Source organism: Triticum aestivum, chromosome 1A (genome assembly GCF_018294505.1).
Source record: "Triticum aestivum cultivar Chinese Spring chromosome 1A, IWGSC CS RefSeq v2.1, whole genome shotgun sequence".
NCBI classification, from domain to species: domain Eukaryota; kingdom Viridiplantae; phylum Streptophyta; class Magnoliopsida; order Poales; family Poaceae; genus Triticum; species Triticum aestivum.
This window is the reverse complement of record NC_057794.1, coordinates 542,268,711-542,293,483: the sequence shown is the minus strand read 5'-3', so window position 1 is coordinate 542,293,483 and position 24,773 is coordinate 542,268,711.

The window sequence follows — 24,773 nt, the reverse complement described above, 5'->3', positions numbered from 1 at the left end:
GAGCCTAGTATTGTTATGGTTAAAGATCTCTTGTCCGATAACATTGTTAGGCATGTTATTTACTTTTGTGATGAAGCTGCTAGAATTGCTAGACCTGATACTAAAAATAAACATAGACCTGTTGTCGGCATGCCTGTTGCTTCTGTTAAAATAGGATATCACTGTTATCATGGCTTATGTGATATGTGGTGCTAGTGTCAGTGCAATACCTTATACTTTATATAAAGAAATTATGCATGATATTGCACCTTCTGAGATAGACGATATTGATGTTACTATTAAGCTTGCCAATAGAGATACTATTTCACCAGTTGGGATTGTTAGAGACGTTAAAGTCTTGTGTGGGAAAATTAAATATCCTACTGATTTTCTTGTTCTTGCTTCCCCACAAGATGACTTTTGTCCCATTATATTTGGTAGACCCTTCTTGAATACTGTTAATGCTAAGATAGATTGCGAAAAGGATATTGTTACTGTTGGTTTAGGGGATATGTCCCATGATTTTAATTTTGCTAAATTTTGTAGACAACCCCATGATAAAGAATTGCCTAATAAAGATGAAATTATTGGTCTTGCTTCTATTGCCGTGCCTCCTAATGATCCTTTAGAACAATATTTACTAGACCATGAAAATAATATGTTCATTGATAAAAGAAGGGAAATAGATGAAGTATTGTTTAAACAAGGACCTATTTTGAAACACAACTTGCCTGTTGAAATTCTAGGGGTCCTCCTCCACCCAAGGGTGATCCCGTGTTTGAGCTTAAACCATTACCTGATACTCATAAATACGCTTATCTTGATGAAAAGAAGATATATCCTGTTATTATTAGTGCTAACCTTTCAGAGCAGGAAGAAGAGAAATTATTGAAAACTATGAAGAAGCACAATCCTTCTATTGGATATACTCTTGATGATCTTAAGGGCATTAGTACCACTCTATGCCAGCACAAAATAAAATTGGAGAAAGACGCTAAACCAGTTGTTGATCACCAACGACGGTTAAATCTTAAGATGAAAGAAGTGGTAAGAAATGAAATACTAAAGCTTCTGGAGGCAGGTATAATTTATCTTGTTGCTGATAGTCAGTGGGTAAGTCCTGTCCATTGTGTCCCTAAGAAGGAGGTATTACTGTTGTTCCTAATGATAAAGACGAATTGATCCCACAAAGAATTGTTACAAGTTATAGAATGGTAATCTATTTCCACAAATTAACCCTTTACCTTTTATTGATCAAATGCTAGAAAGATTATCCTAACATACACAATTTCCTTTCTAGACGGTTATTCTGGTTTCTCTCAAATACCTGTGTCGAAAGAGGGTCATGAGAAGATCACTTTTACTTGCCCTTTCGATACCTTTGCTTATAGATGTATGCATTTTGGTTTATGTAATGCACGTACTACCTTTCAAAGATGTATGCCTGCTATATTTTCTGACTTTTGTGAAAATATTGTTGAGGTTTTCATGGATGATTTCTCCGTGTATGGAACTTCTTTTGATGCTTGCTTAAGAAACCTTGATCGAGTTTTGCAGAGATGTGAAGAAACTAATCTTTTCTTGGATTGGAAGAAGTGCCACTTTATGGTTAATGAAGGTATTGTCTTAGGGCATATAATTTCTGAAAGAGGTATTGAAGTTGATAAAGCCAAAGTGGAATTGAAAAGATGACGTGTCCTAAGGACATTAAAGGTATAAGAAGTTTCCTTGGTCATGCCGGTTTTTATAGGAGGTTCATTAAAGACTTCTCAAAAATTTCTAGGCCTCTCACTAATCTCTTACAAAAAGATGTCCCTTTTGTCTTTGATGATGATTGTGTAGAAGCATTTGAAATACTTAAGAAAGCCTTGATTTCTGGACCTATTGTTCAACCACCTGATTGGAATTTATCCTTTGAAATTATGTGTGATGATAGTGATTATGTTGTAGGTGTTGTTCTAGGACAAAGAGTTGATAAGAAATTAAATGTTATCCAATATGCTAGTAAAACTCTAGACAGTGCCTAGAGAAATTATGCTACTACTGAAAAAGAAATTTTGGCAGTTGTATTTGCTTGTGATAAGTTCAGACCTTATATTGTTGATTCTAAGGTAACTGTTCACACTGATCATGCTGCTATTAAATACTTTATGGAAAAGAAAGATGCTAAACCTAGACTTATTAGATGGGTTCTCTTGCTACAAGAATTTGATTTGCATATTATTGATAGGAAGGAAGCTGAGAACCCCGTTGCAGACAACTTGTCTAGGTTAGAAAATGTTCTTGATGACCCACTCCCTATTGATGATAGTTTTCCTGATGAACAATTAGCTGTCATAAATGCTTCTCGTACTGCTCCATGGTATGTTGATTATGCTAATTACATTGTTGCTAAATTTATACCACCTAGTTTCACATACCAGCAAAAGAAAAAGGTTTTCTATGATTTAATACATGACTTTTGGGATGACCCACACCTTTATAAAGAAGGAGTAGATGGTGTTATTAGACGTTGTGTACCCGAGCATGAACAAGAACAGATCCTACGCAAGTGTCACTCCGAGGCTTTTGGAGGACACCATGCCGGAGATAGAACTGCACATAAGGTATTGCAATCCGGTTTTTATTGGCCTACTCTTTTCAAAGATGCCCGTAAGTTTGTCTTGTCTTGTGATGAATGTCAAAGAATTGGTAATATTAGTAGACGTCAAGAAATGCCTATGAACTATTCACTTGTTATTGAACCATTTGATGTTTGGAGCTTTGATTATATGGGACTGTTTCCTTCCTCTAATGGGTATACACATATTTTAGTTGATGTTGATTATGTTACTAAGTGGGTAGAAGCTATTCCAACTAGTAGTGCTGATCATAACACTTCTATTAAGATGCTTAAAGAAGTTATTTTCCCGAGGTTTGGAGTCCCTAGATACTTAATGACTGATGGTGGTTCACATTTTATTCATGGTGCTTTTTTGTAAAATTCTTGTTAAGTATGATGTTAATCATAGAATTGCATCTCCATACCACCCACAGTCTAGTGGTCAAGTAGAACTGTGTAATAGAGAGACTACATTAATTTTGCAAAAGACTATTAATAGATCTAGAAATAATTGTTCCAAGAAACTTGATGATGCATTATGGGCCTATAGAACTACATATAAAAATCCTATGGGTATTGACGGTGTCCTGGACTAGGGGGTACTCACCACGTCAACGCCCGATCTATTAGATTGGGCCGAGGACCCCCATGGCCGTATACTCATGGGCCAGTTCGGACAGCTGCCGCATACAAGGAATATTCCACAAGACTTGGCGATCAAGACAAGGACTTCTCCCTACCGGCGTATTCGGCTAGGACTCTTGTTAACCGAGGCCTCTGGTGCATTATATAAACCAGGGCCAGGCTAGTCGATAGAGGATACAACATACACATCAACAATCATACCATAGGCTAGCTTCTAGGGTTTAGCCTCCTTGATCTCGTGGTAGATCTACTCTTGTACTACCCATATCATCAATATTAATCAAGCAGGAGTAGGGTATTACCTCCATCGAGAGGGACCGAACCTGGGTAAAAACATTGTGTCCCTTGTCTCCTGTTACCATCCGGCCTTGACGCACAGTTCGGGACCCCGTACCCGAGATCCTCCGGTTTTGACACCAACATTGGTGCTTTCATTGACATTTCCGCTGTGTGATCGACAAAAGGATCGATGGCTCGCCTGCAGATCAACTACGACTTCGGCATCTTCGTCACCAGCTCGACTGGTCACCTTGGTTCGACCAAGAATTGCGCTCCGTGTTCGGATCACCATGTCCGGACGAGGGCCTTCATCAAACATCAGCTCCGATCTCTATCAAGATCACGAAGGAATCATCTATGGAGCTCGGGGGCTCAACGTCAACATTGCCCTCAAGCGACCGTGCTGTTTTTCTGGACAGCGAACTCGTATCTGCCACCACCAACTCCTCGAGTATCGCTTTGACGATCGCTTTGGTGGAATTGAATGGAATTGAGTCTAAAACAACCCTGAAAAATTTCGTCGAGTTCCGATGGAGGAATCCCTGGCAATCCACGATATACCGGGGCCCTGTCAAATCTGGACAGGAATTTGGATGAGTTTAGCGCATGGTGTCCAGCTTCTAGCTCGGACGTCCTTTGGAAGATCCAACCGTTGATCGGCTGCGGAATTCCTATATCTACCACCTCTCAAAATTTCGGCTTGATCCAACCATCCAAACTCCGGGAACCTTCCGATTAGTGCATCACTTTTCGGATCTGTTTTCTGTGCGAAAACGAATCCGACCCGAGTTCATCTTTTTTATGAACAGGATTTCGGACATCCCTTTTGAAGGAAGTTTTGTATGGGGTATTGTGTTTTGTTCCGGAACACATCCCACTAACTGTAAGATCTTTTGAACATGATCTTCAACATCATGCTGGTGTCAAACCAGTCCGGCAATATTGCTCCACGGCTGCCAACCTGCGCTAGACACGTCGTCACTTTGTTGAGCCAAGCTCAACTTCTTTCGATCATCACCTCGGCAAGCTGAACAACAGTTCGACATCGCAAAGAATAAATCATCACCAACATCGCGGCCCCATGGGTTACACGGAGCGGGCACACCGGCATCGCCGCACGGTCACTTCATCAAGCCGGCATTGACCACGTCACGACCTGCATCGGCAGGGCTGCACTATTGCTCCTCCGAGCCGGTGTCCATCACGCTGACCTACTTCGACATCTCGGCTGGACCGGGGGCTTCATCATCTCTTCATCAACCTACTCCAATAACGGGTGTGAGGATCGAGTCCCAATTTTGGGAATCACCCTCCTTCGGATTGCTACAACAAATAAACTAGGTGCTATTAATTCTAGTATCTTTTGCTTGTTTGGGTTCAATTTTTCCCAAGGAATTATTACTCTAGTTCGTCCATCATATGTACGCAGGTCTATCAAATGGTGGACGCATTAATGGCGGTCGCATGGTGGTCCGGTCAGTCTCCGTACATAGTCCGGCGAATGCCGCATCCGGAACTCGGACCGACCTGTGAATTCAGGCTTTGTCGCGCCCTTACCGCATCACGTTGACGCCCTGCATCGACATTGACTTCGGCGCCAGGCCATATTTCTTTTATTACTCACTTTGCATAAATTATTGATTATGCAACGATTTTTATTTTATTATTATTATTACTATTATCTCTGGCTTGCACTATTTTATGCGGCACAGGAAAATGATCCAGCCGGACTATATCCTTTGGCGTCACCTCGGCTGGATGGGGGGCTTCGTCAACACTTCATTACCCCATGTCGGGGACTTCGGCATCACTCTGCCGGCCTGCATTGACCGTGCTATGTCACCACTTCGGAGTGCCGAGCTCTTTGCTCTGCCACCTCGGGACCGGCTTGGGGGATGGCACCTTGTCCCGCATCAAGCTCGGACCGTGTCATCAGTACCGAACACATTAACCAGCTAAGTTGCCTTCATGCTCAAAGTTTTAAATTTCTAACTTGTGTTCGGTTCGACCAAGCATTATACTTTTTTGGAAAAAAGTTGCTTGTAAAATTTTTTCCTTGTCCAAACTTTGTTTGTGACGCATAAATTCAAATACTCCGTTTACTTGGGGGCTTCCTTCATGAAGCTTTTTCCTCTTGCATACTTGTACGGCTTCGTTCCTTGTTCGTGTATGACGCCACAATATGCACCATATTGACTTAAGCGATTTGCAAGCTGGGTTGCCTCGCTCCTGTGTTTACCCCTACATTCCCGATTGTTCGGCTAGGGAGTAAAGGGAGCACCCCTGCGACTGTCATGATCGGGTCACCCGAGCTGGACCTCAGACTGGGTGAAGCCGAAAGCTAGCGCTCTTATAGTTATTCAATGATGGTCGGCACACAACCGGAACTCATGAGTACAAAAAATCTATTGCACAAGTCTCATAATAACAATGAGCACCGAAGAAAGGTATCGGTGGGGGTACTATTTTCTTCGAAGATGCTTCTTACTCTTTGTAGTAATATAGCATAAGTTCTCTGAGCGCGCTTTGTCTGTTATAGCCTTATGGCCTGATTGCCTGGTTATTGGAAACACCGTCGATATTCTCGACCGATGGAGTACATAACACTTTTCGGTCCTTAACCGAAGAGGGAGAAGCCGACGGTCGGTTAAGACGCATTTAAAGTTTGGTTGAACATAGATATGATATAAGTACTTCGGTACATGCAATCATTCTTCTACCCAAGTCACTTGGGGGATCTTAAGTTTATTTGAGCCATTTTATAATAAGTGTTATTCTTCTTAGTCGTTGCAAAGTTTTATTATTATTTATCACTCCTTTTTTCGACACGAGTGTGTGGTCACTAGCCGGGGAGCCTAATTTATCTCTCAAAGCCGCTAGAGTTTAGTTTGCTAAACTGGCCTGATGAGAAGTACTCCGCCCTCGGGATAGGAGGTTGAAACCGTAGGCTGACCCGCTCGAAGTCTTGAGATAGGATGTATCATGCTAAAGCACGACAGAAGCACTTCTTTTTTCTAAGACCAACTTTCGGATTGGCACCGAACACTTGATATTGTTCGGATGACATGTTTTTACTGACGTTTCTTGGTTTTCTAAGCTTTTTGGCACTTTTAAACTATTTGTGCTTTTCCAGCATTAGTCTCGCAGTGCAACGCCAGACACCTTTAGGGATTCGGCAAAAACATTCTCAGATATTGCTATATATACATCGGTTTCGAATTGTGTCTTCGGTCAATAGTTGGGTTGCCCGGCTCCTGTACTTGCTTCCTACGTTCCGTTTTGTTCGGCTAGGCGTGCAAAGGGAGAACCACTGGGATTGTGCTTCCAGCTCACATGGTTAAGCACCTCAGTGGAGAAAGCCGAAAACTGACTTTCACAATAAGCGTAAACTGGTCAGCGATCCGACGACTATGTTAAATGATGGGCCGTTCATAACATTGGCCGAAGTGTTTACGGCTTGACCCCGACTGTCGCTGAACACTACTGGGGGCTATTAACTGGCCTCCCAAACTAAATCCTCAATATTGTGCTCTTACATTGGAGCTGAGGTTTAATGATCATGCTTAGCATGACAACCCAAAGAAAGGAACCGATAGCGGGACTATTTTCTTTGGAAGACATTTCTTCTGTTAAACAGTGGTATAACTCTCTGCGTATCTTTGTTTATAAAACCGTATGGCCAGATTGCCTTGTTTGTTGTAAATCTTTGCCCTCATAAAGGCTTTATAAAGTAGGACAAACACTCCTCGGCTACTGGCCGAGGAGGTGGAAGCCGATGGTCGGTCAACAAAGTTTTGTACAATGTGGATCCGAGCATTAATGACGTAAAGTACTTGGATACATAGAGTCATTACAAATAATTTGTGATTTTACTATGGATATTGATCCTTAATTCGGCCACCCGTGCCCGCATTAAGGCTCGGGGGCTACTGGGCTTCGGGCTTATTATTTACAAATATTAAAGGGGCACATCAATCCCCTGATCCAGTGTTGCCACCCGACTAGTGTCTCGGGGGCTACTGCATTGCTTGTCCAATGCAGAAAATTTTATGTCCAATATAGTTTCCGAGGAGATTCTGATCCTCAGGTTGGTCGGCCGCACCCAACCCAAGTCTCGAAGACTGAGCATGCCGCTTTTAGTGTCCCGAAGTATTCTGCCGAGCTTGGACTTGATCCTCAGGCCGATTTTGCAAATCAACCTGTGCCTCAGCGGCTACTGGGATCAGCGGTCTTACGTCATCCTTCAGGTGCATCTCGGGTTTTAGACCGATACACACCTTGAGGGCTACTGGCTATATATCTTGGCAGAGAATAAATTGCACCAATAAAAAATATTCACAAAAATCGGCCCACATTCGGGGTGGTGCACCACCTCAGAAGCAGCCCAGCATAAAGCTCGGGCGCTAGTGGCTGGCTCCATAGAGGGCATTTCCGGCATTAAGCTCGGCTAAACTCCTTCAAACTTCTTTGAACCAAGGTGATTTATGACACCTCGGATATAGTCCGGCGTTGGAGCTTCGATACAGTCCAGCGTTGGAGCTCGGATATACAGTCCGGCGTTGGAGCTCGGATACATAGTCCATCGTTGGAGCTCGGATACATTCCGGCATTAGAGCTGGGAAGCGGTCCGGCGTTGGTGCTCGACTGCAAAAGATACCTCGAATGCAGTCCGGCGTTGGAGCTCGGACGCAAGAGGACACTGCTTCCCGGGAACAACTTCAAACCCGAGGTGTGGCATAAAAATAACAAGGCATTGATAAAGGCCGGAAGCTTAAATGGGCTCCTCGGATACCCGACGTGTAAACTCGTCGAATGCATTTCGGCGATCCTCAAGATCGAAGATAAAGAAGATTTGTTGAACCAGTTTTCAAGACCGGCAACCAAAGATGAAGAACAGTTCAGAAGAATCGAGGAGCATCCCTAACTTGAAGACCGGTTCAGGGGGCTACTCACGGTGTCCTGGACTAGGGGTACTCACCACGTCATCTCCCGATCTATTAGATTGGGCCGAGGACCCCCATGGCCGTATACTCATGGGCCAGTTCGGACAGCTGCCGCATACAAGGAATATTCCACAAGACTTGGCGATCAAGACAAGGACTTCTCCCCACCGGCGTATTCGGCTAGGACTTTTGTTAACCGAGGCCTCTAGTGCATTATATAAACCAGGGCCAGGCTAGTCGATAGAGGATACAACATACACATCAACAATCATACCATAGGCTAGCTTCTAGGGTTTAGCCTCCTTGATCTCGTGGTAGATCTACTCTTGTACTACCCATATCATCAATATTAATCAAGCAGGGGTAGGGTATTACCTCCATCGAGAGGGCCCGAACCTGGGTAAAAACATCGTATCCCTTGTCTCCTGTTACCATCCGGCCTTGACGCACAGTTCGGGACCCCCTACCCGAGATCCGCCGGTTTTGACACCGACAGGTATGTCTCCGTATAAAATGGTTTATGAAAAAGCATGTCACTTACCTCTCGAACTAGAACATAAGGCATATTGGGCATTAAAGAGCTCAATTATGATTTCAAACTTGCCGGTGAGAGGAGACTATTTGACATTAGCTCACTTGATCAGTGGAGAACCCAAGCCTATGAGAATGCCAAACTATTTAAAGAAAAAGTTAAAAGATGGCATGACAAAAGGATACAAAAGTGTGGTTTTAATGTAGGTCATTATGTTCTGTTATACAACTCTCATTTAAGATTTCTTGCAGGAAAACTCCTCTCTAAATGGGAAGGTCCTTACGTTATCGAGGAGGTCTATCACTCCGGTGCCATAAAAATCAACAACTTCGAAGGCACAAATCCGAAGGTGGTGAACGGTTAAAGAATCAAACATTATATCTCAGGTAATCCCATAAATGTTGAAACCAATGTTATTGACGCCGTAACCCCGGAGGAGTACATAAGGGACACTTTTCAGAACGTTTCAGACTCTGAAAAGGAATAGGTATGTGGTACGGTTAGTAAACCGACTCCAAAACAGTTCTAATAGCAGTTTTCTTGCACGATACTTCTTTTGGTCGGTAAAAATTCATTATATAATATCCCAAAGGTTTTGACCATGGTACCATGACAAAATCCACTGCTTTTGTTTTGAGCTGTTTTTCTGACAGATCGAGATCACCATGACGTTTTCAAGCGCCCCCAAGGACAAATTTTCGAGAAGGTCATCAACCCATACCTTGCGGAGGTTCTGCAACACCCTCAAACCATTGAGATGCGTGAGGGGGTGCTGCACATCCGCGATGTTGAGGGACCAAGGAGGACCGGAAGCGTGGAGACAAGACTCGAAGCAATGGAGCAACAAGTTTTCAAGTGCCTGGGGATGGTGGACCGCGGACTCAACGCCAACCACATAATGATCGTGGAGTTCACTAACAACCACAAGCTGGATGCCAAGAACATTGGGGAGACCATCTTCAAGCTTCACGAGAAAAGCGAGCACCTCCAAGCCCAGATCTGTGACCTGCAAAACCAAAACTGTGAGTATGAATATAGATTTAAGAGGATGAGTTTGGATGGAGATTTGAGGACCCCAGAGACTCGATCATCCTTCTATGATGGTGAGCCTATGCCTTGGAAGATGGACGACAAGCCTACATCATCAACAACTCCACCATCACCACCTCTGAAGAAAGAGACATAAATACATGGGTATGGGCACTCCCCTTGGCAACTGCCAAGCTTGGGGGAGGTGCCCCAGTATCGTATCACCATCACACTTCTATCTTTACCATTTTCTTAGTTCGGTCCTTTTGGATATATCTTGATCTAGTAGAATAAAGTTTAGTATGATCTAGCTTTGAGTTTTTGTGTTGATCCTTATCTATGTAATCGAGTCCATGAGCTATATATAATAAAGATTAGTCTTGAGCCGAGGGCTTGGTTATCTTGCTATGATCTTGAGGGAATAAAAGAAAAAACAAAGAATAAAAAAAATAAAGAGATCATATTTATCTTATGGAGAGTAATGACTTCACATATAAAGAGTATGATGAATAAAAGCTATTGAGAGTTGACGAACATAGTTTTGGTCATCGTTGCAATAGTAGGAAGTAATAAAGAAAGAGAGGTTTTCACATATAAATATACTATCTTGGACATCTTTTATGATTGTGAGCACTCATTAAAATATGACATGCTAAAGAGTTGATGTTGGACAAGGAAGACAACATAATGGGTTATGTTTTATTATATCCGAAATAAATTATATTGTCATGGATCATCCAACATGTTGAGCTTGCCTTTCACTCTCATGCTAGACAATTTCTTTCCACCAAGTATAGATACTACTTGTGCTTCCAAATATCCTTAAACCCAGTTTTGCCATGAGAGTCCACCATATCTACCTATGGATTGAATAAGATCCTTCAAGTAAGTTGTCATTGTTGCAAGCAATAAAAATTGATCTCTAAATATGTATGATCTATTAGTGTGGAGAAAATAAGCTTTATACGAGCTTGTGATATGGAAGAAATAAAAGCGACAGACTACATAATAAAGGTCCCTATCACAAGTGGCAATATAAAGTGACGTTCTTTTGCATTAAGATTTTGTGCATCCAACCATAAAAGCACATGACAACCTCTGCTTCCCTCTGCGAAGGGCCTATCTTTTAGTTTTGTCTTATAGCTTATACAAGATTCATGGTGATCTTCACCTTTCCTTTTTACACTTTATCCTTTGGCAAGCACTATGTGTTGGAAAGATCATGATATATATATATATATATATATATATATATATATATATATATATATATATCCAATTGGACGTGGGTTTTCATAAAGCATTATTATTGACATTACCCTTGAGGTAAAAGGTTGGGAGGAAAAACTATAAGCCCCTATCTTTCTCTGTGTCCGATTAAAACTTCATACCCATAAGTATTGTGTGAGTGTTAGCAATTGTGAAATACTAAATGATAGTTGAGTATGTGGACTTGCTGAAAAGCTCTTATATTGACTCTTTCCGATGTTATGATAAATTGCAATTGCTTCAATGACTGAGATTATAGTTTGCTAGTTTTTTAATGAAGTTTCTGATTCATACTTTACATTGTGAATAGATTCTTACTTCACATAAGAAATCATATGACAATATATATATATATGTTGCTATTCTAAGAATGATCATGATGCCCTCATGTCCGTATTTTATTTTATTGACACCTCTATCTCTGAACATGTCAACATCTTCACCAGCACCACCTCCCCTCAAACCCTAGTTCATCTCTTGTATCCAATCTTTGTCTCAAAACCTCAGATTGGTACATGTGGGTTGCTAGTAGTGTCGATTACTCCTTGTAGTTGATGCTAGTTGGTTTATTCGGTGGAAGATTATATGTTCAGATCCTTTATGCACATTAATACCCCTCTGATTATGAACATGAATATGATTTGTGAGTCGTTACGTTTGTTCCTGAGGACATGGGAGAAGTCTTGTTATAAGTAGTCATGTGAATTTGGTATTCGTTCGATATTTTGATGAGATGTATGTCGTCTTTCCTCTAGTGGTGTTATGTGAACGTCGACTACATGACACTTCACAATTTTTTGGGCCTAGGGGAAGGAATTGGGAAGTAATAAGTAGATGATGGGGTGCTAGAGTGACAGAAGCTTAAACCCTAGTTTATGCGTTGCTTCATAAGGGGCTGATTTGGATCCATATGTTTCATGCTATGGTTAGGTTTACCTTAATTCTTCTTTCGTAGTTGCCGATGCTTGCAAGGGGGGTTAATCATAAGTGGGATGCTTGTCCAAGGAAGGGTAGTACCCAAGCACCGGTCCACCCACATATCAAATTCTCAAAATAATGAACGTGAATATATGAGCATGATGAAAGCTAGCTTGACGATAATTCCCATGTGTCCTCGGGAGCGCCTTCCTTTATATAAGAGTTTTTCCAGGCTTGTCCTTAGCTACAAAAAGGATTGGGCCATCTTGCTGTACCTTTTTTACTTTTGCTACTTGTTACCCGTTACGAATTACCTTATCACAAAACTATCTGTTAGCGATAACTCAAGTGCTTGCAGAGAATACCTTACTGAAAACTGCTTGTCATTTCCTTCAACTCCTCATTGGGTTCGACACTCTGTTGGGGAGCACAGTAATTTCAAAAAAATTCCTACGCACATGCAAGATCATGGTGATGCATAACAACGAGATGGGAGAGTGTTGTCCACGTACCCTCCTAGACCGAAAGTGGAAGCGTTAGCACAACGCGGTTGATGTAGTCGTACGTCTTCACGATCCGACCGATCAAGTACCGAACGCACGGTACCTCCGAGTTCAGCACACGTTCAGCCCGATGACGTCCCTCGAACTCCGATCCAATCGACTGTTGAGGGAGAGTTTCGTCAGCACGACGGCGTGGTGATGATGATTATGTTCTACCGACGCAGGGCTTCGCCTAAGCACCGCTACAGTATTATCTAGGTGGACTATGCTGGAGGGGGGCACCGCACATGGCTAAAAGATCAACTGATCAATTGTTGTGTCTCTAGGGTGCCCCCTGCCCCCATATATAAAGGAGCAAGGGGGTGCGGCCGGCCAGGAGAGAGGGCGCGCCAGGAGGAGTCCTACTCCCACCGGGAGTAGGACTCCCCCCTTTCCTAGTTGGATTAGGACTTGGGAGGAGGAAAGAGGAGGGAGAGAGGAAGGAAGGGGGGCGCCGCCCCCCTATCCTTGTACTATTCGGACTAGGGGGGAGGGGCACGTGGCCCAGCCCTGGCCGCCTCTCCTCTTCTCCGTAAAGGCCCACTAAGGCCCATTAACCTCCCGGGGGTTTCTGGTAACCTCCCGGTACTCCGGTAAAATCCCGATTTCACCCGGCACACTTCTGATATCCAAACATAGGCTTCCAATATATCAATCTTCATGTCTCGACCATTTTGAGACTCCTCGTCATGTCCGTGATCACATCCGGGACTCCGAACAACCTTCGGTACATCAAAACATATAAACTCATAATATAACTGTCATCGAAACGTTAAGCGTGCGGACCCTGCGGGTTCGAGAACTATGTAGACATGACCGAGAAATGTCTCCAGTCAATAACCAATAACGGAACCTGGATGCTCATATTGGCTCCCACATATTCTACGAAGATCTTTATCGGTCAGACTACATAACTACACGTTGTTCCCTTTGTCATCGGTATGTTACTTGCCTGAGATTCGATCGTCGGTATCTCAATACCTAGTTCAATCTCATTACCGGCAAGTCTCTTTACTCGTTTCGTAATACATAATTCCGCAACTAACTCATTAGTTTCAATGCTTGCAAGGCTTAAGTGATGTGCATTACCGAGAGGGCCCAGAGATACCTCTCCGATAATCGGAGTGACAAATCCTAATCTCGAAATACGCCAACCCACAAGTACCTTCGGAGACACCTGTAGAGCACCTTTATAATCACCCAGTTACGTTGTGATGTTGGTAGCACACAAAGTGTTCCTCCGGTAAATGGGAGTTGCATAATCTCATAGTCATAGGAACATGTATAAGTCATGAAGAAAGCAATAGCAACAAACTAAACGATCAAGTGCTAAGCTAACGGAATGGGTCAAGTCAATCACATCATTATCCTAATGATCTGATCCTGTTAATCAGATGACAACTCATGTCTATGGTTAGGAAACATAACCATCTTTGATCAACGAGCTAGTCAAGTAGAGGCATACTAGTGACACTCTGTTTGTCTATGTATTCAGACATGTATTATGTTTCCGGTTAATACAATTCTAGCATGAATAATAAACATTTATCATGATATAAGGAAATAAATAATAACTTTATTATCTCCTCTAGGGCATATTTCCTTCAGTCTCCCACTTGCACGAGAGTCAATAATCTAGTTCACATCGCCATGTGATTTAATACCAATAGTTCACATCACCATGTGATTTAACACCCATAGTTCACATCGACATGTGACCAACACCCAAAGGGTTTACTAGAGTCAATAATCTAGTTCACATCGCTATGTGATTAACACCGAAAGAGTACTAAGGTGTGATCATGTTTTGCTTGTGAGAGAAATTTAGTCAATGGGTCTGCCACATTCAGATCTGTAAGTATTTTGCAAATTTCTATGTCAACAATGCTCTGCACGGAGCTACTCTAGCTAATTGCTCCCACTTTCAATATGTATCCAGATTGAGATTTAGAGTCATCTGGATTAGTGTCAAAATTTGCATCGATGTAACCCTTTACGACGAACCTTTTTTTGTCACCTCCATAATCGAGAAACATATCCTTATTCCACTAAGGATAATTTTGACCGCTGTCCAGTGATCTACTCCTATATCACTATTGTACTCCCTTGCCAAAAATAGTGTATGGTATACAATAGATCTGGTACACAGCATGGCATATTTTATAGAACCTATGGCTGAGGCATAGGAAATGACTTTCATTCTCTTTCTATCTCCCACTGTGGTCGGGCTTTGAGTCTTACTCAGTTTCAAACCTTGTAACATAGGCAATAACTCTTTCTTTGACTGTTCCATTTTGAACTACTTCAAAAACTTGTCAAGGTATGTACTCATTGAAAAACTTATCAAGCGTCTTGATCTATCTCTATAGATCTTGATGCTCAATATGTAAGCAGCTTCACCGAGGTCTTTCTTTGAAAAACTCCTTTCAAACACTCCTTTATGCTTTGCAGAATAATTCTACATTATCTCCGATCAACAATATGTCATTCACATATACTTATCAGAAATGATGTAGTGCTCCCACTCACTTTCTTGTAAATACAGGTTTCACCGCAAGTCTGTATAAAACTATATGCTTTGATCAACTTATCAAAGTGTATATTCCAACTCCGAGATGCTTGCACTAGTCCATAGATGGATCGCTGGAGCTTGCATATTTTGTTAGCACCTTTAGGATTGACAAAAGTTTGTTTGTTGCATCATATACAACTCTTCTTTTATAAATCCATTAAGGAATGTAGTTTTGTTTATCCATTTGCCAGATTTCATAAAATGTGGCAATTTCTAACATGATTCGGACAGACTTAAGCATAGATACGAGTGAGAAACTCTCATCGTAGTCAACACCTTGAACTTGTCGAAAACCTTTTTCGACAATTCTAGCTTTCTAGATAGCAACACTACTATCAACGTCCATCTTCCTCTTGAAGATCCATTTAATCTCAATGGCTCTCCGATCTTTGGGCAAGTCAATCAAAGTCCATACTTTGTTCTTATACATGGATCTCATCTCAGATTACATGGCCTCAAGCCATTTCACAGAATCTGGGCTCATCAACGCTTCCTCATAGTTTGTAGGTTCGTCATGGTCTAGTAACATGACCTCCAGAACAGGATTACCGTACCACTCTGGTGCGGATCTCACTCTGGTTTACCTACGAGGTTCGATAGTAACTTGATCTGAAGTTATATGATCATCATCATTAGCTTCCTCACTAATTGGTGTAGTAGTCACAGGAACAGATTTCTGTGATGAACTACTTTCCAATAAGGGAGCATGTATAGTTACCTCATCAAGTTCTGCTTTCCTCCCACTCACTTCTTTCGAGAGAAACTCCTTCTCTAGAAAGGATCCATTCTCAGCAATGAATATCTTGCCTTCAGATCTATGATAGAAGGTGTACCCAACATTTTCTTTTGGGTATCCTATGAAGACGCGCTTCTCCGATTTGGGTTTGAGCTTATCAGGTTGAAACTTTTTCACATAAGCATTGCAACCTCAAACTTTAAGAAACGACAGAGTAGGTTTCTTGCCAAACCATAGTTCATATGGTGTCGTCTCAATGGATTTAGATGGTGCCCTATTTAATGTGAATGTAACTGTCTCTAATGCATAACCCCAAAATGATAGTGGTAAATCGGTAAGAGACTGATACGTCTCCAACGTATCTATAATTTTTGACTGCTCCATGCTATATTATCTACTGTTTTGGACTATATTGGGCTTTATTTTCCACTTTTATATTATTTTTGGGACTAACCTATTAACCGGAGGCCCAACCCAGAATTGTTGTTTTTTTGCCTATTTTAGTGTTTCGCAGAAACAAAATATCAAATGGTGTCCAAACGAAATAAAACCTTCGGGAATGTGATTTTCTCACCAAACGTGATCCAGGAGACTTGGACCCTACTCCAAGGAGTTAAAGAGGAGGTCACGAGGGTGGGGCCCCCTAGGGCGCGCCCCCTGCCTCGTGGGCCCCTCGGTGCTCCACCGACATACTCCTTCCTCCTATATATACCTACGTACCCCAAACGACCAGAACAGGAGCCAAAAACCTAATTCCACCGCCGCACTTTCTGTATCCACGAGATCCCATCTTGGGGCCTGAGGGAGTCCTGGATTAGGGGGTCTCCGGACAGCCGGACTATCTCCATTGGCCGGACTGTTAGACTATGAAGATACAAGATTGAAGACTTCGTCTTGTGTCCGGATGGGACTCTACTTGGCGTGGAAGGCAAGCTAGGTAGTACGGATATGGATATCTCCTCCTTTGTAACCGACCTTGTGTAACCCTAACCCTCTCCGGTGTCTATATAAACCGAAGGGTTTTAGTCCATAGGACAACAATCACAACATACAATCATACCATAGGCTAGCTTCTAGGGTTTAGCCTCTCTGATCTCGTGTAGATCTACTCTTGTACTACCCATATCATCAATATTAATCAAGCAGGACGTAGGGTTTTACCTCCATCAAGAGGGCCCGAACCTGGGTAAAACATCGTGTCCCTTGCCTCTTGTTACCATCCAGCCTAGACGCACAGTTCGGGACCCCCTACCCGAGATCCGCCGGTTTTGACACCGACATTGGTGCTTTCATTGAGAGTTCCTTTGTGTCGTCGCCGTTAGGCTTGATGGCTCCTACTATCATCGATAGCGATGCGGTCTAGGGTGAGACTTTTCTCCCTGGACAGATCTTCGTATTCGGCGGCTTTGCACTGCGGGCTAATTCGCTTGGCCATCTGGAGCAGTTTGAAAGCTATGCCCTTGGCCATCATGTTAGATTTGGAAGTTTGAACTACACGGCCGACATCCGCGGAGACTAGATCTTCGACGGATTCGAGCCACAGCCAGGCGCGCCACACTGTTGCGATGGGTATGACCTAGCTCTGCCGCCGAACAGTACCCCAGAGGCCGCGCCCGCATCAGCTCCGACCCTTAGCTCGGAGCCAACTGTGCCAATCGAGGACGGGTGGCTTGACACCGCCTCAGGGGCTGCAGTCTCGATAGTGATTGAGCCAAACACCAGCATAAACCTCTGCGCAGCCCGTGACTCCAACGTGCCGGACTCTTTTCCGGACTCCGAACCATCTGCGCCCCTGCCAATCGAATCCGATTGGGCGCCGATCATGGAATTCACCGCCACGGATATCTTTCAGCACTCGCCCTTTGGCGACATTCTGAATTCACTAAGGTCTCTCTCTTTGTCAGGAGAGCCCTGGCCGGATTATGGCCAACGGGATTGGGATGCGGATGACAAAGAAATTTGACGCCCACCCACCACCCACTTCGTAGCCACTGTCGACGATTTAACCGACATGCTCGACTTCGACTCCGAAGACATCGACGGTATGGACGACGATGTAGGAGACGAACATGAACCAGCACCTATAGGGCACTGGAAAGCCACCTCGTCATATGACATATACATGGTGGATACACCCAAAGAAGGCGATGGCGACGGAATAGCGGAGGATGACCCCTCCAAGAAGCAACCCAAACGCCAACGTTAGCGGCGCTGCTCTAAGTCCCGCCAAACCAAAAGTGGTGATACCGGCAGAGGAGATAATAACACTCCGGATAGTGCCGAAGACAACAATAATCCCCTCCAGCAAGATTTAGAGTAGGAGAATGAAGGAGCCAGCTTTCTTGAGAGAGCGGCAGACGGAGAGGAGGAGGATGACAATTACATCCCCCCCTCCGAAGACGAGGCAAGCCTCAACGATGATGAATTCGCCGTCCTAGAGGATCCCGTCGAACAAGAGCGCTTCAAGCGCCAGCTTATGGCCACGGCAAGTAGCCTAAAGAAAAAGCAGCAGTAGCTTCAAGCTGATCAAGATCTGCTAGCTGGCAAATGGACTGAAGTCCTCGCGGCCGAGGAATATAAACTCGAGCGCCCCTCCAAGAGTTACCCAAGGTGTAGGTTACTACCCCGACTGGAGGAAGAAGCGTATGATACGGCCGATCGTCCACCTCGTGGCCGCGATAGAGAGGCATTCTAGCCAAAAGCTCAGCCTCCACCCCAATGCCATTCAAATAAAAAGGCATGGGGAGATACGCCAGACCTGCGAGACATATTGGACGACAAGGAAAAGCATTCAAGATCGATCTACGAATCACGATGGTGCAACACTCTGCGAGACGACAAACGTCACGCCGGATACAGTAAAAGCAAATCCGGCCGGGCCGAACACAGCGGGCAAGGCCCATTCGAGCTGCGTCGCGATATAGCCCAATATAGAGGAGCCGCACACCCCTTATGCTTCACAGACGAAGTAATGGAACATCAATTCCCAGAAGGTTTCAAACATGTAAATATTGAATCATACGACGGCACAACAGATCCCGTAGTATGGATTGAGGATTTCCTCCTCCACATCCACATGGCCCGCGGTGATGACTTACACGCCATCAAATACCTCCCACTAAAGCTCAAAGGACCAGCACGGCATTGGCTTAACAGCTTGCCAGCGGACTCCATTAGCTGTTGGGAAGATCTGGAAGCCGCATTCCTCAACAACTTTCAGGGCACTTATGTGCGACCACTAGACGCCGATGACTTGAGGCACATAATTCAGCAGCCAGAAGAGTTGGCCAGGCAATTCTGGACTCGGTTCCTTACAAAGAAAAATCAAATCGTCGATTGTCCGGTTCCGAGACGAGTGGCTAGCCCGGCACCTTGGTCAGGAAAAGCCGAAATCTATGGCAGCTCTCACGACGCTCATGACCCGCTTTTGTGTGGGAGAAGACAGCTGGATGGCTCGCAGTAATAACATATCAAAGAACCATCGTACCTCAGATACCAAGGACGGCAATAGCAGGTAGACGTCACAACAAGCATAAGTGCTGCATTAACAACGAAAATACCGAGGATACGACAGTCAACGCCGGATTCAAAAGCTCTAAACCCGGTCAGCGGAAAAAGCCATTCAAACAAAGTACGCCGGGTCCGTCCAGCTTGGACCGTATACTCGATCGCTCGTGTCAATAACACGGCACCCCAGACAAGCCAGCCAATCACACCAACAGGGATTGTTGGGTGTTCAAGCAGGATGGCAAGTTAATTGCCGAAAACAAGGACAAGGGGCCGCATAGTGATGACGAGGAGGAGCCCCGGCAGCCGCACACTGGAGGACAGAAGAGGTTTCCCCCGCAAGTGCGGACGGTGAATATGATATACGCGACCCACATCCCCAAGAGGGAGCGGAAGCGTGCGCTCAGGGACGTATATGCGTTGGAGCCAGTCTCCCCAAAGTTCAACCCTTGGTCCTCTTACCCGATCACCTTCGATCGCAGGGACCACCCCACTAGTATCCGTCATGGCAGATTCGCCGCACTGGTCCTAGACCCAATCATTGACGGATTTCACCTCACTCGAGTCCTTATGGATGGCGGCAGCAGCCTGAACCTGCTTTATCAGGACACAGTGCGCAAAATGGGTATAGACCCCTCAAGGATCAAACCCACAAAAACGACCTTTAAGGGCGTCATTCCAGGTGTAGAGGCCCATTGCACAGGCTCAATTACACTGGAAGTGGTCTTCGGATCCCCAGATAACTTCCGAAGTGAAGAGTTAATCTTCGATATAGTCTCGTTCTGCAGTGGTTATCACGCGCTGCTCGGGCGAACCGCATTTGCTAGATTCAATGTGGTACCGCATTATGCATACCTCAAGCTCAAGATGCCAGGACCTCGCGGAGTTATTACAGTCAATGGAAACACAGAGCGCTCTCTTCGAACAGAGGAGCACACCGTGGCCCTCGCAGCAGAAGCGCAAAGCAGCCTCTCAAGGCAATCAACCAGTTCGGCGCTTCACAGCCCGGACACCTTCAAGCGCGCTCGGGGCAATCGGCAAATAGACCGCATGGCACGATCTGAGCTCATGTAGCAATACGGCGGCCACCCCAATCCCAGCCCAGCGGCGAAACTCGTGCCGCGCGTACATAATTACGCATTAAAAATACCATGGGCATAGGTGGGGAGGGGGCACAAATACGGCACGCCCTAAGAGGCAGCCTAAACCGCACTAGGGGATTCCCGTTCGGTTATTTTTCTTTTTCTTTCAGGACCTTAATCTCTGGAAACACTGTCCGGCAGCACTATTGCCGAACACATGATGCAGCAACCAAGGAGGCAGACAACTACGTTATATCACGGAATTCCTAGGTTGATTATAGTAACGAGTGACATATTCAATTTAATATCATTCCTCAGCTTGCCCTTGGAAGGGACTTAGTCCCACTCTTTGCTTATCGCACTATCTGTATCACTCTGCTTTAACACAATTTTTTAATAAACAATGCATGACATTACGACTATTATTGCATTCTTGTTATATATATATATGTGTGTGTGTGTGTGTGTGTTCATTAATGACGCCTTGCAACCGTACACTCTGGTACGGCCAATACACCAGGGGCTTCCGTACCCCACAATGCGGTGTGAAAAGTCCGAACACTTTCACAAGTGCGGCTCCCCGAACTTATAGCATTATATGCATCAGCTCCGAATCATGTCTTTGGTCAAATGTTGCGTTTGCCCAGCTCCTATGTTTTGGTACCTTACGTTCCGCTCTATCGGCTAAGGTAGCGCTAGGAGAACTACTACGATTGTGCCCCGGTTCTGCCGGGCTGAGCACCTCAGTAGAGAAAGCTAAAACTGACTGTCATGATAAGGCGAGAGACTGGTCGCTGTTCGGCGAGGTTTTTCGAGTCCCTAAAGACTTATGCCGCTTAGGGCGAGGGGCCGGCCCTGTCCGGCTTACAGGCGTGTATCCTGCCCCGAATTCAGCCTTCCGAATACCAGGGGCTTCGCCAAAATTTAAAATTATAGAAATCTATGGCTAAGTGAGAGTGATAAAGCGTTATTAGTCCGGTTGCCTTGTTCGTTGTGCTGAGCACCTCCCTCTAAGGACCCAAACATGGGAACAAGAGTGCTCAGGTTTATCCCGAACAACCCAGCACTCATGGCATGGGGGCAGAAGCCGAGGACTAGCCATCTCTCAAATTGGATAAATAGCCAAACAGAAGGTAATATTTTAAATTCCAACAAGCGTTGCATAGCGCATATGAAACAAGTTTTCATAAATACAGGATAAAACGAGCAAGTTTACTCAAATATTACATCTTTCGAACATTCATCCGCGATAAGACGGGCACCCGGCAGAACACCCTCGTAGTACATCTCCGGGTGGCGGTGCTCCTTGCCCTCCGGCGGCCCCTCCTTGATCAGCTTCACGGCGTCTAGCTTGACCCACTTTAATTTCACACGGGCGAAAGCCCGGCGTGCACCTTCAATGCAGACGGATCGCTTGACGACCTCCAGCCGTGGGCAGGCATCCACAAGCCGCCTCACCAGGCCAAAAAAGCTGTTCGGAAGGGCGTCGCCAGGCCACAGCCGGTCTACAAAGCTCCTCATGGCCTGATCGGCCGCCTTATGTAGCTCGACCATCTGCTTCAGCTGGTCGCTCATTGGCACCGGATGTTCGGCCTCAGCATACTGAGACCAGAACAGCTTCTCCGTCGAGCTTCCATCCTCGGCTTGGTAAAATTGTGTGGCATCGGACACACTGCGGGGAAAATCCGCGAATGTTCCTGAAGAGCTCCGGATCCGGGTAAGTAATCGGTAATTTACTTTTGCATGCTTGCTTTGCATATAGAAAGCCTTACCCACCGCAAGAAGGATTTCAAGCGCCGTTGCCGAGGAGTCTACGCAAAAAGTCAACATACCAAGTACCCATCACAATCCCTATCTCTCGCATTACATTATTTGCCATTTGCCTATCGTTTTCCTCTCCCCCACTTCACCCTTGCCGTTTTATTTGCCCTCTCTCTCTATCCTCCCTCTCTATTTGCCTCTTTTGCCCGCTTGCTTTTTGTTTGCTCATGTGTTAGATTGCTTGTTTGTCGCGATAGCTCGAGATACTACTAAAAAATTGTGTGACTTCACCAATACCAATAATAATGATTTCCTTAGCACTCCGATTGCTCCTCTTGCTAATACTGAATCTTGTGAAATCAATGCTGCTTTGTTGAATCTTGTTATGAAAGATCAATTCACCGGCCTTCCTAGTGAAGATGTCGCTACTCATCTGAATAGCTTCATTGATTTATGTGATATGCAAAAGAAAAAAGATGTCGATAATGATGTCGTTAAATTGAAGCTATTTCTTTTTTCGCTTAGGGATCGTGCTAAAGCTTGGTTTTCGTCTTTGCCTAAAAATAGTATTGATTCATGGAACAAGTGCAAAGATGCTTTTATCTCTAAGTATTTTCCTCCCGCTAAGATCATCTCTCTTAGAAACGATATTATGAACTTTAAACAACTTGATCATGAACATGTTGCACAATCTTAGGAGAGAATAAAATTAATGATGCGTAATTGCCCTACTCATGGTTTGAATTTGTGGATGATTATACAAATTTTTTATGCCGGATTGAATTTTGCTTCCAGAAATCTTTTAGATTCGGCCGCGGGAGGCACTTTTATGGAAATCACTTTAGGAGATGCTACTAAAATCCTAGATAATATTTTGGTTAGTTATTCTTAATGGCATACTGAAAGATCTTCTAATAAAAAAGTGCATGCGATAGAAGAAATCAATGTGTTGAGTGGAAAGATGGATGAACTTATGAAATTATTTGGTACTAAGAGTGTTTCTTCTGATCCTAATGATATGCCTTTGTCTACTTTGATTGAGAATAACAATGAATCTATGGATGTGAATTTTGTTGGTAGGAATAATTTTGGTAACAACGCTTATAGAGGGAATTTTAATCCTAGGCCATATCCTAGTAATCCTTCTAATAATTATGGGAATTCCTACAACAACTCTTATGGAAATTATAATAAGATGCCCTCTGAATTTGAGAATAGTGTTAAAGAGTTTATGAATTCACAAAAGAATTTTAATGCTTTGATTGAAGAGAAATTACTTAAAGTTGATGATTTGGCTAGGAACGTTGATAGAATTTCTCTTGAGGTTGATTCTTTAAAGCTTAGATCTATTCCTCCTAAGCATGATATCAATGAGTCTCCCAAAGCCATGAGAATTTCCATTGATGAGTGCAAGGAAAGAACCGCTAGGATGCGTGCTTCCAAAGATGCCTTTATTAAAGCGTGTTCCTCCAATTCCTATGAAAATCAAGATGAAGATCTAAAAGTTATTGATGTGTCCCCTATTAAATCTTTGTTTTGCAATACGAATCTTGATGAAACTGAATATGATCTTCCTTTACCTAGAAGGCGTTTTAAAAATTCAGAGTATTTAGATCTTAATGATGAAATTGATGAAAGTGGGATTGAAAGAAATAAAAATCTAGATGTTGCTAAACCCACTATATTGGATTTCAAGGAATTTAATTATGAAAGTTGCTCTTTAATTGATTGTATTTCCTTGTTGCAATCTATGCTAAATTCTCCACATGCTTATAGTCAAAATAAAGCCTTCACCGAACATATTGTTGATGCCTTGATGCAATCTTATGAAGAAAAACTTGAGTTGAAAGTTTATATCCCTAGAAAACTCTATGATGAGTGGGAACAAACTATTAAAATTAAAATTAAAGATCATGAGTTTTATGCTTTGTGTGATTTGGGTGCTAGTGTCTCTACTATTCCCAAGACTTTGTGTGATTTACTAGATTTCCGTGATTTTGATGATTGCTCTCTAAACTTGCATCTTGCAGATTCCACTATTAAGAAACCTATGGGAAGGATTAATGATGTTCTTATTGTTGCAAACAGGAATTATGTGCCCATAGATTTCATTGTTCTTGATATAGATTGCAATCCTTCATGCCCTATTATTCTTGGCAGACCTTTCCTTAGAACGGTTGGTGCGATTATTGATATGAAGGAAGGGAATATTAGATTTCAATTTCCATTAAAAAGGGCATGGAACACTTTCCAAGAAAGAAAATAAAATTGCCATATGAAACTATCATGAGAGCCACTTATGGATTGCCTACCAAAGATGGCAATACCTAGATCTATCCTCGCTTTTATGCCTAGCTAGGGGCGTTAAACGATAGCG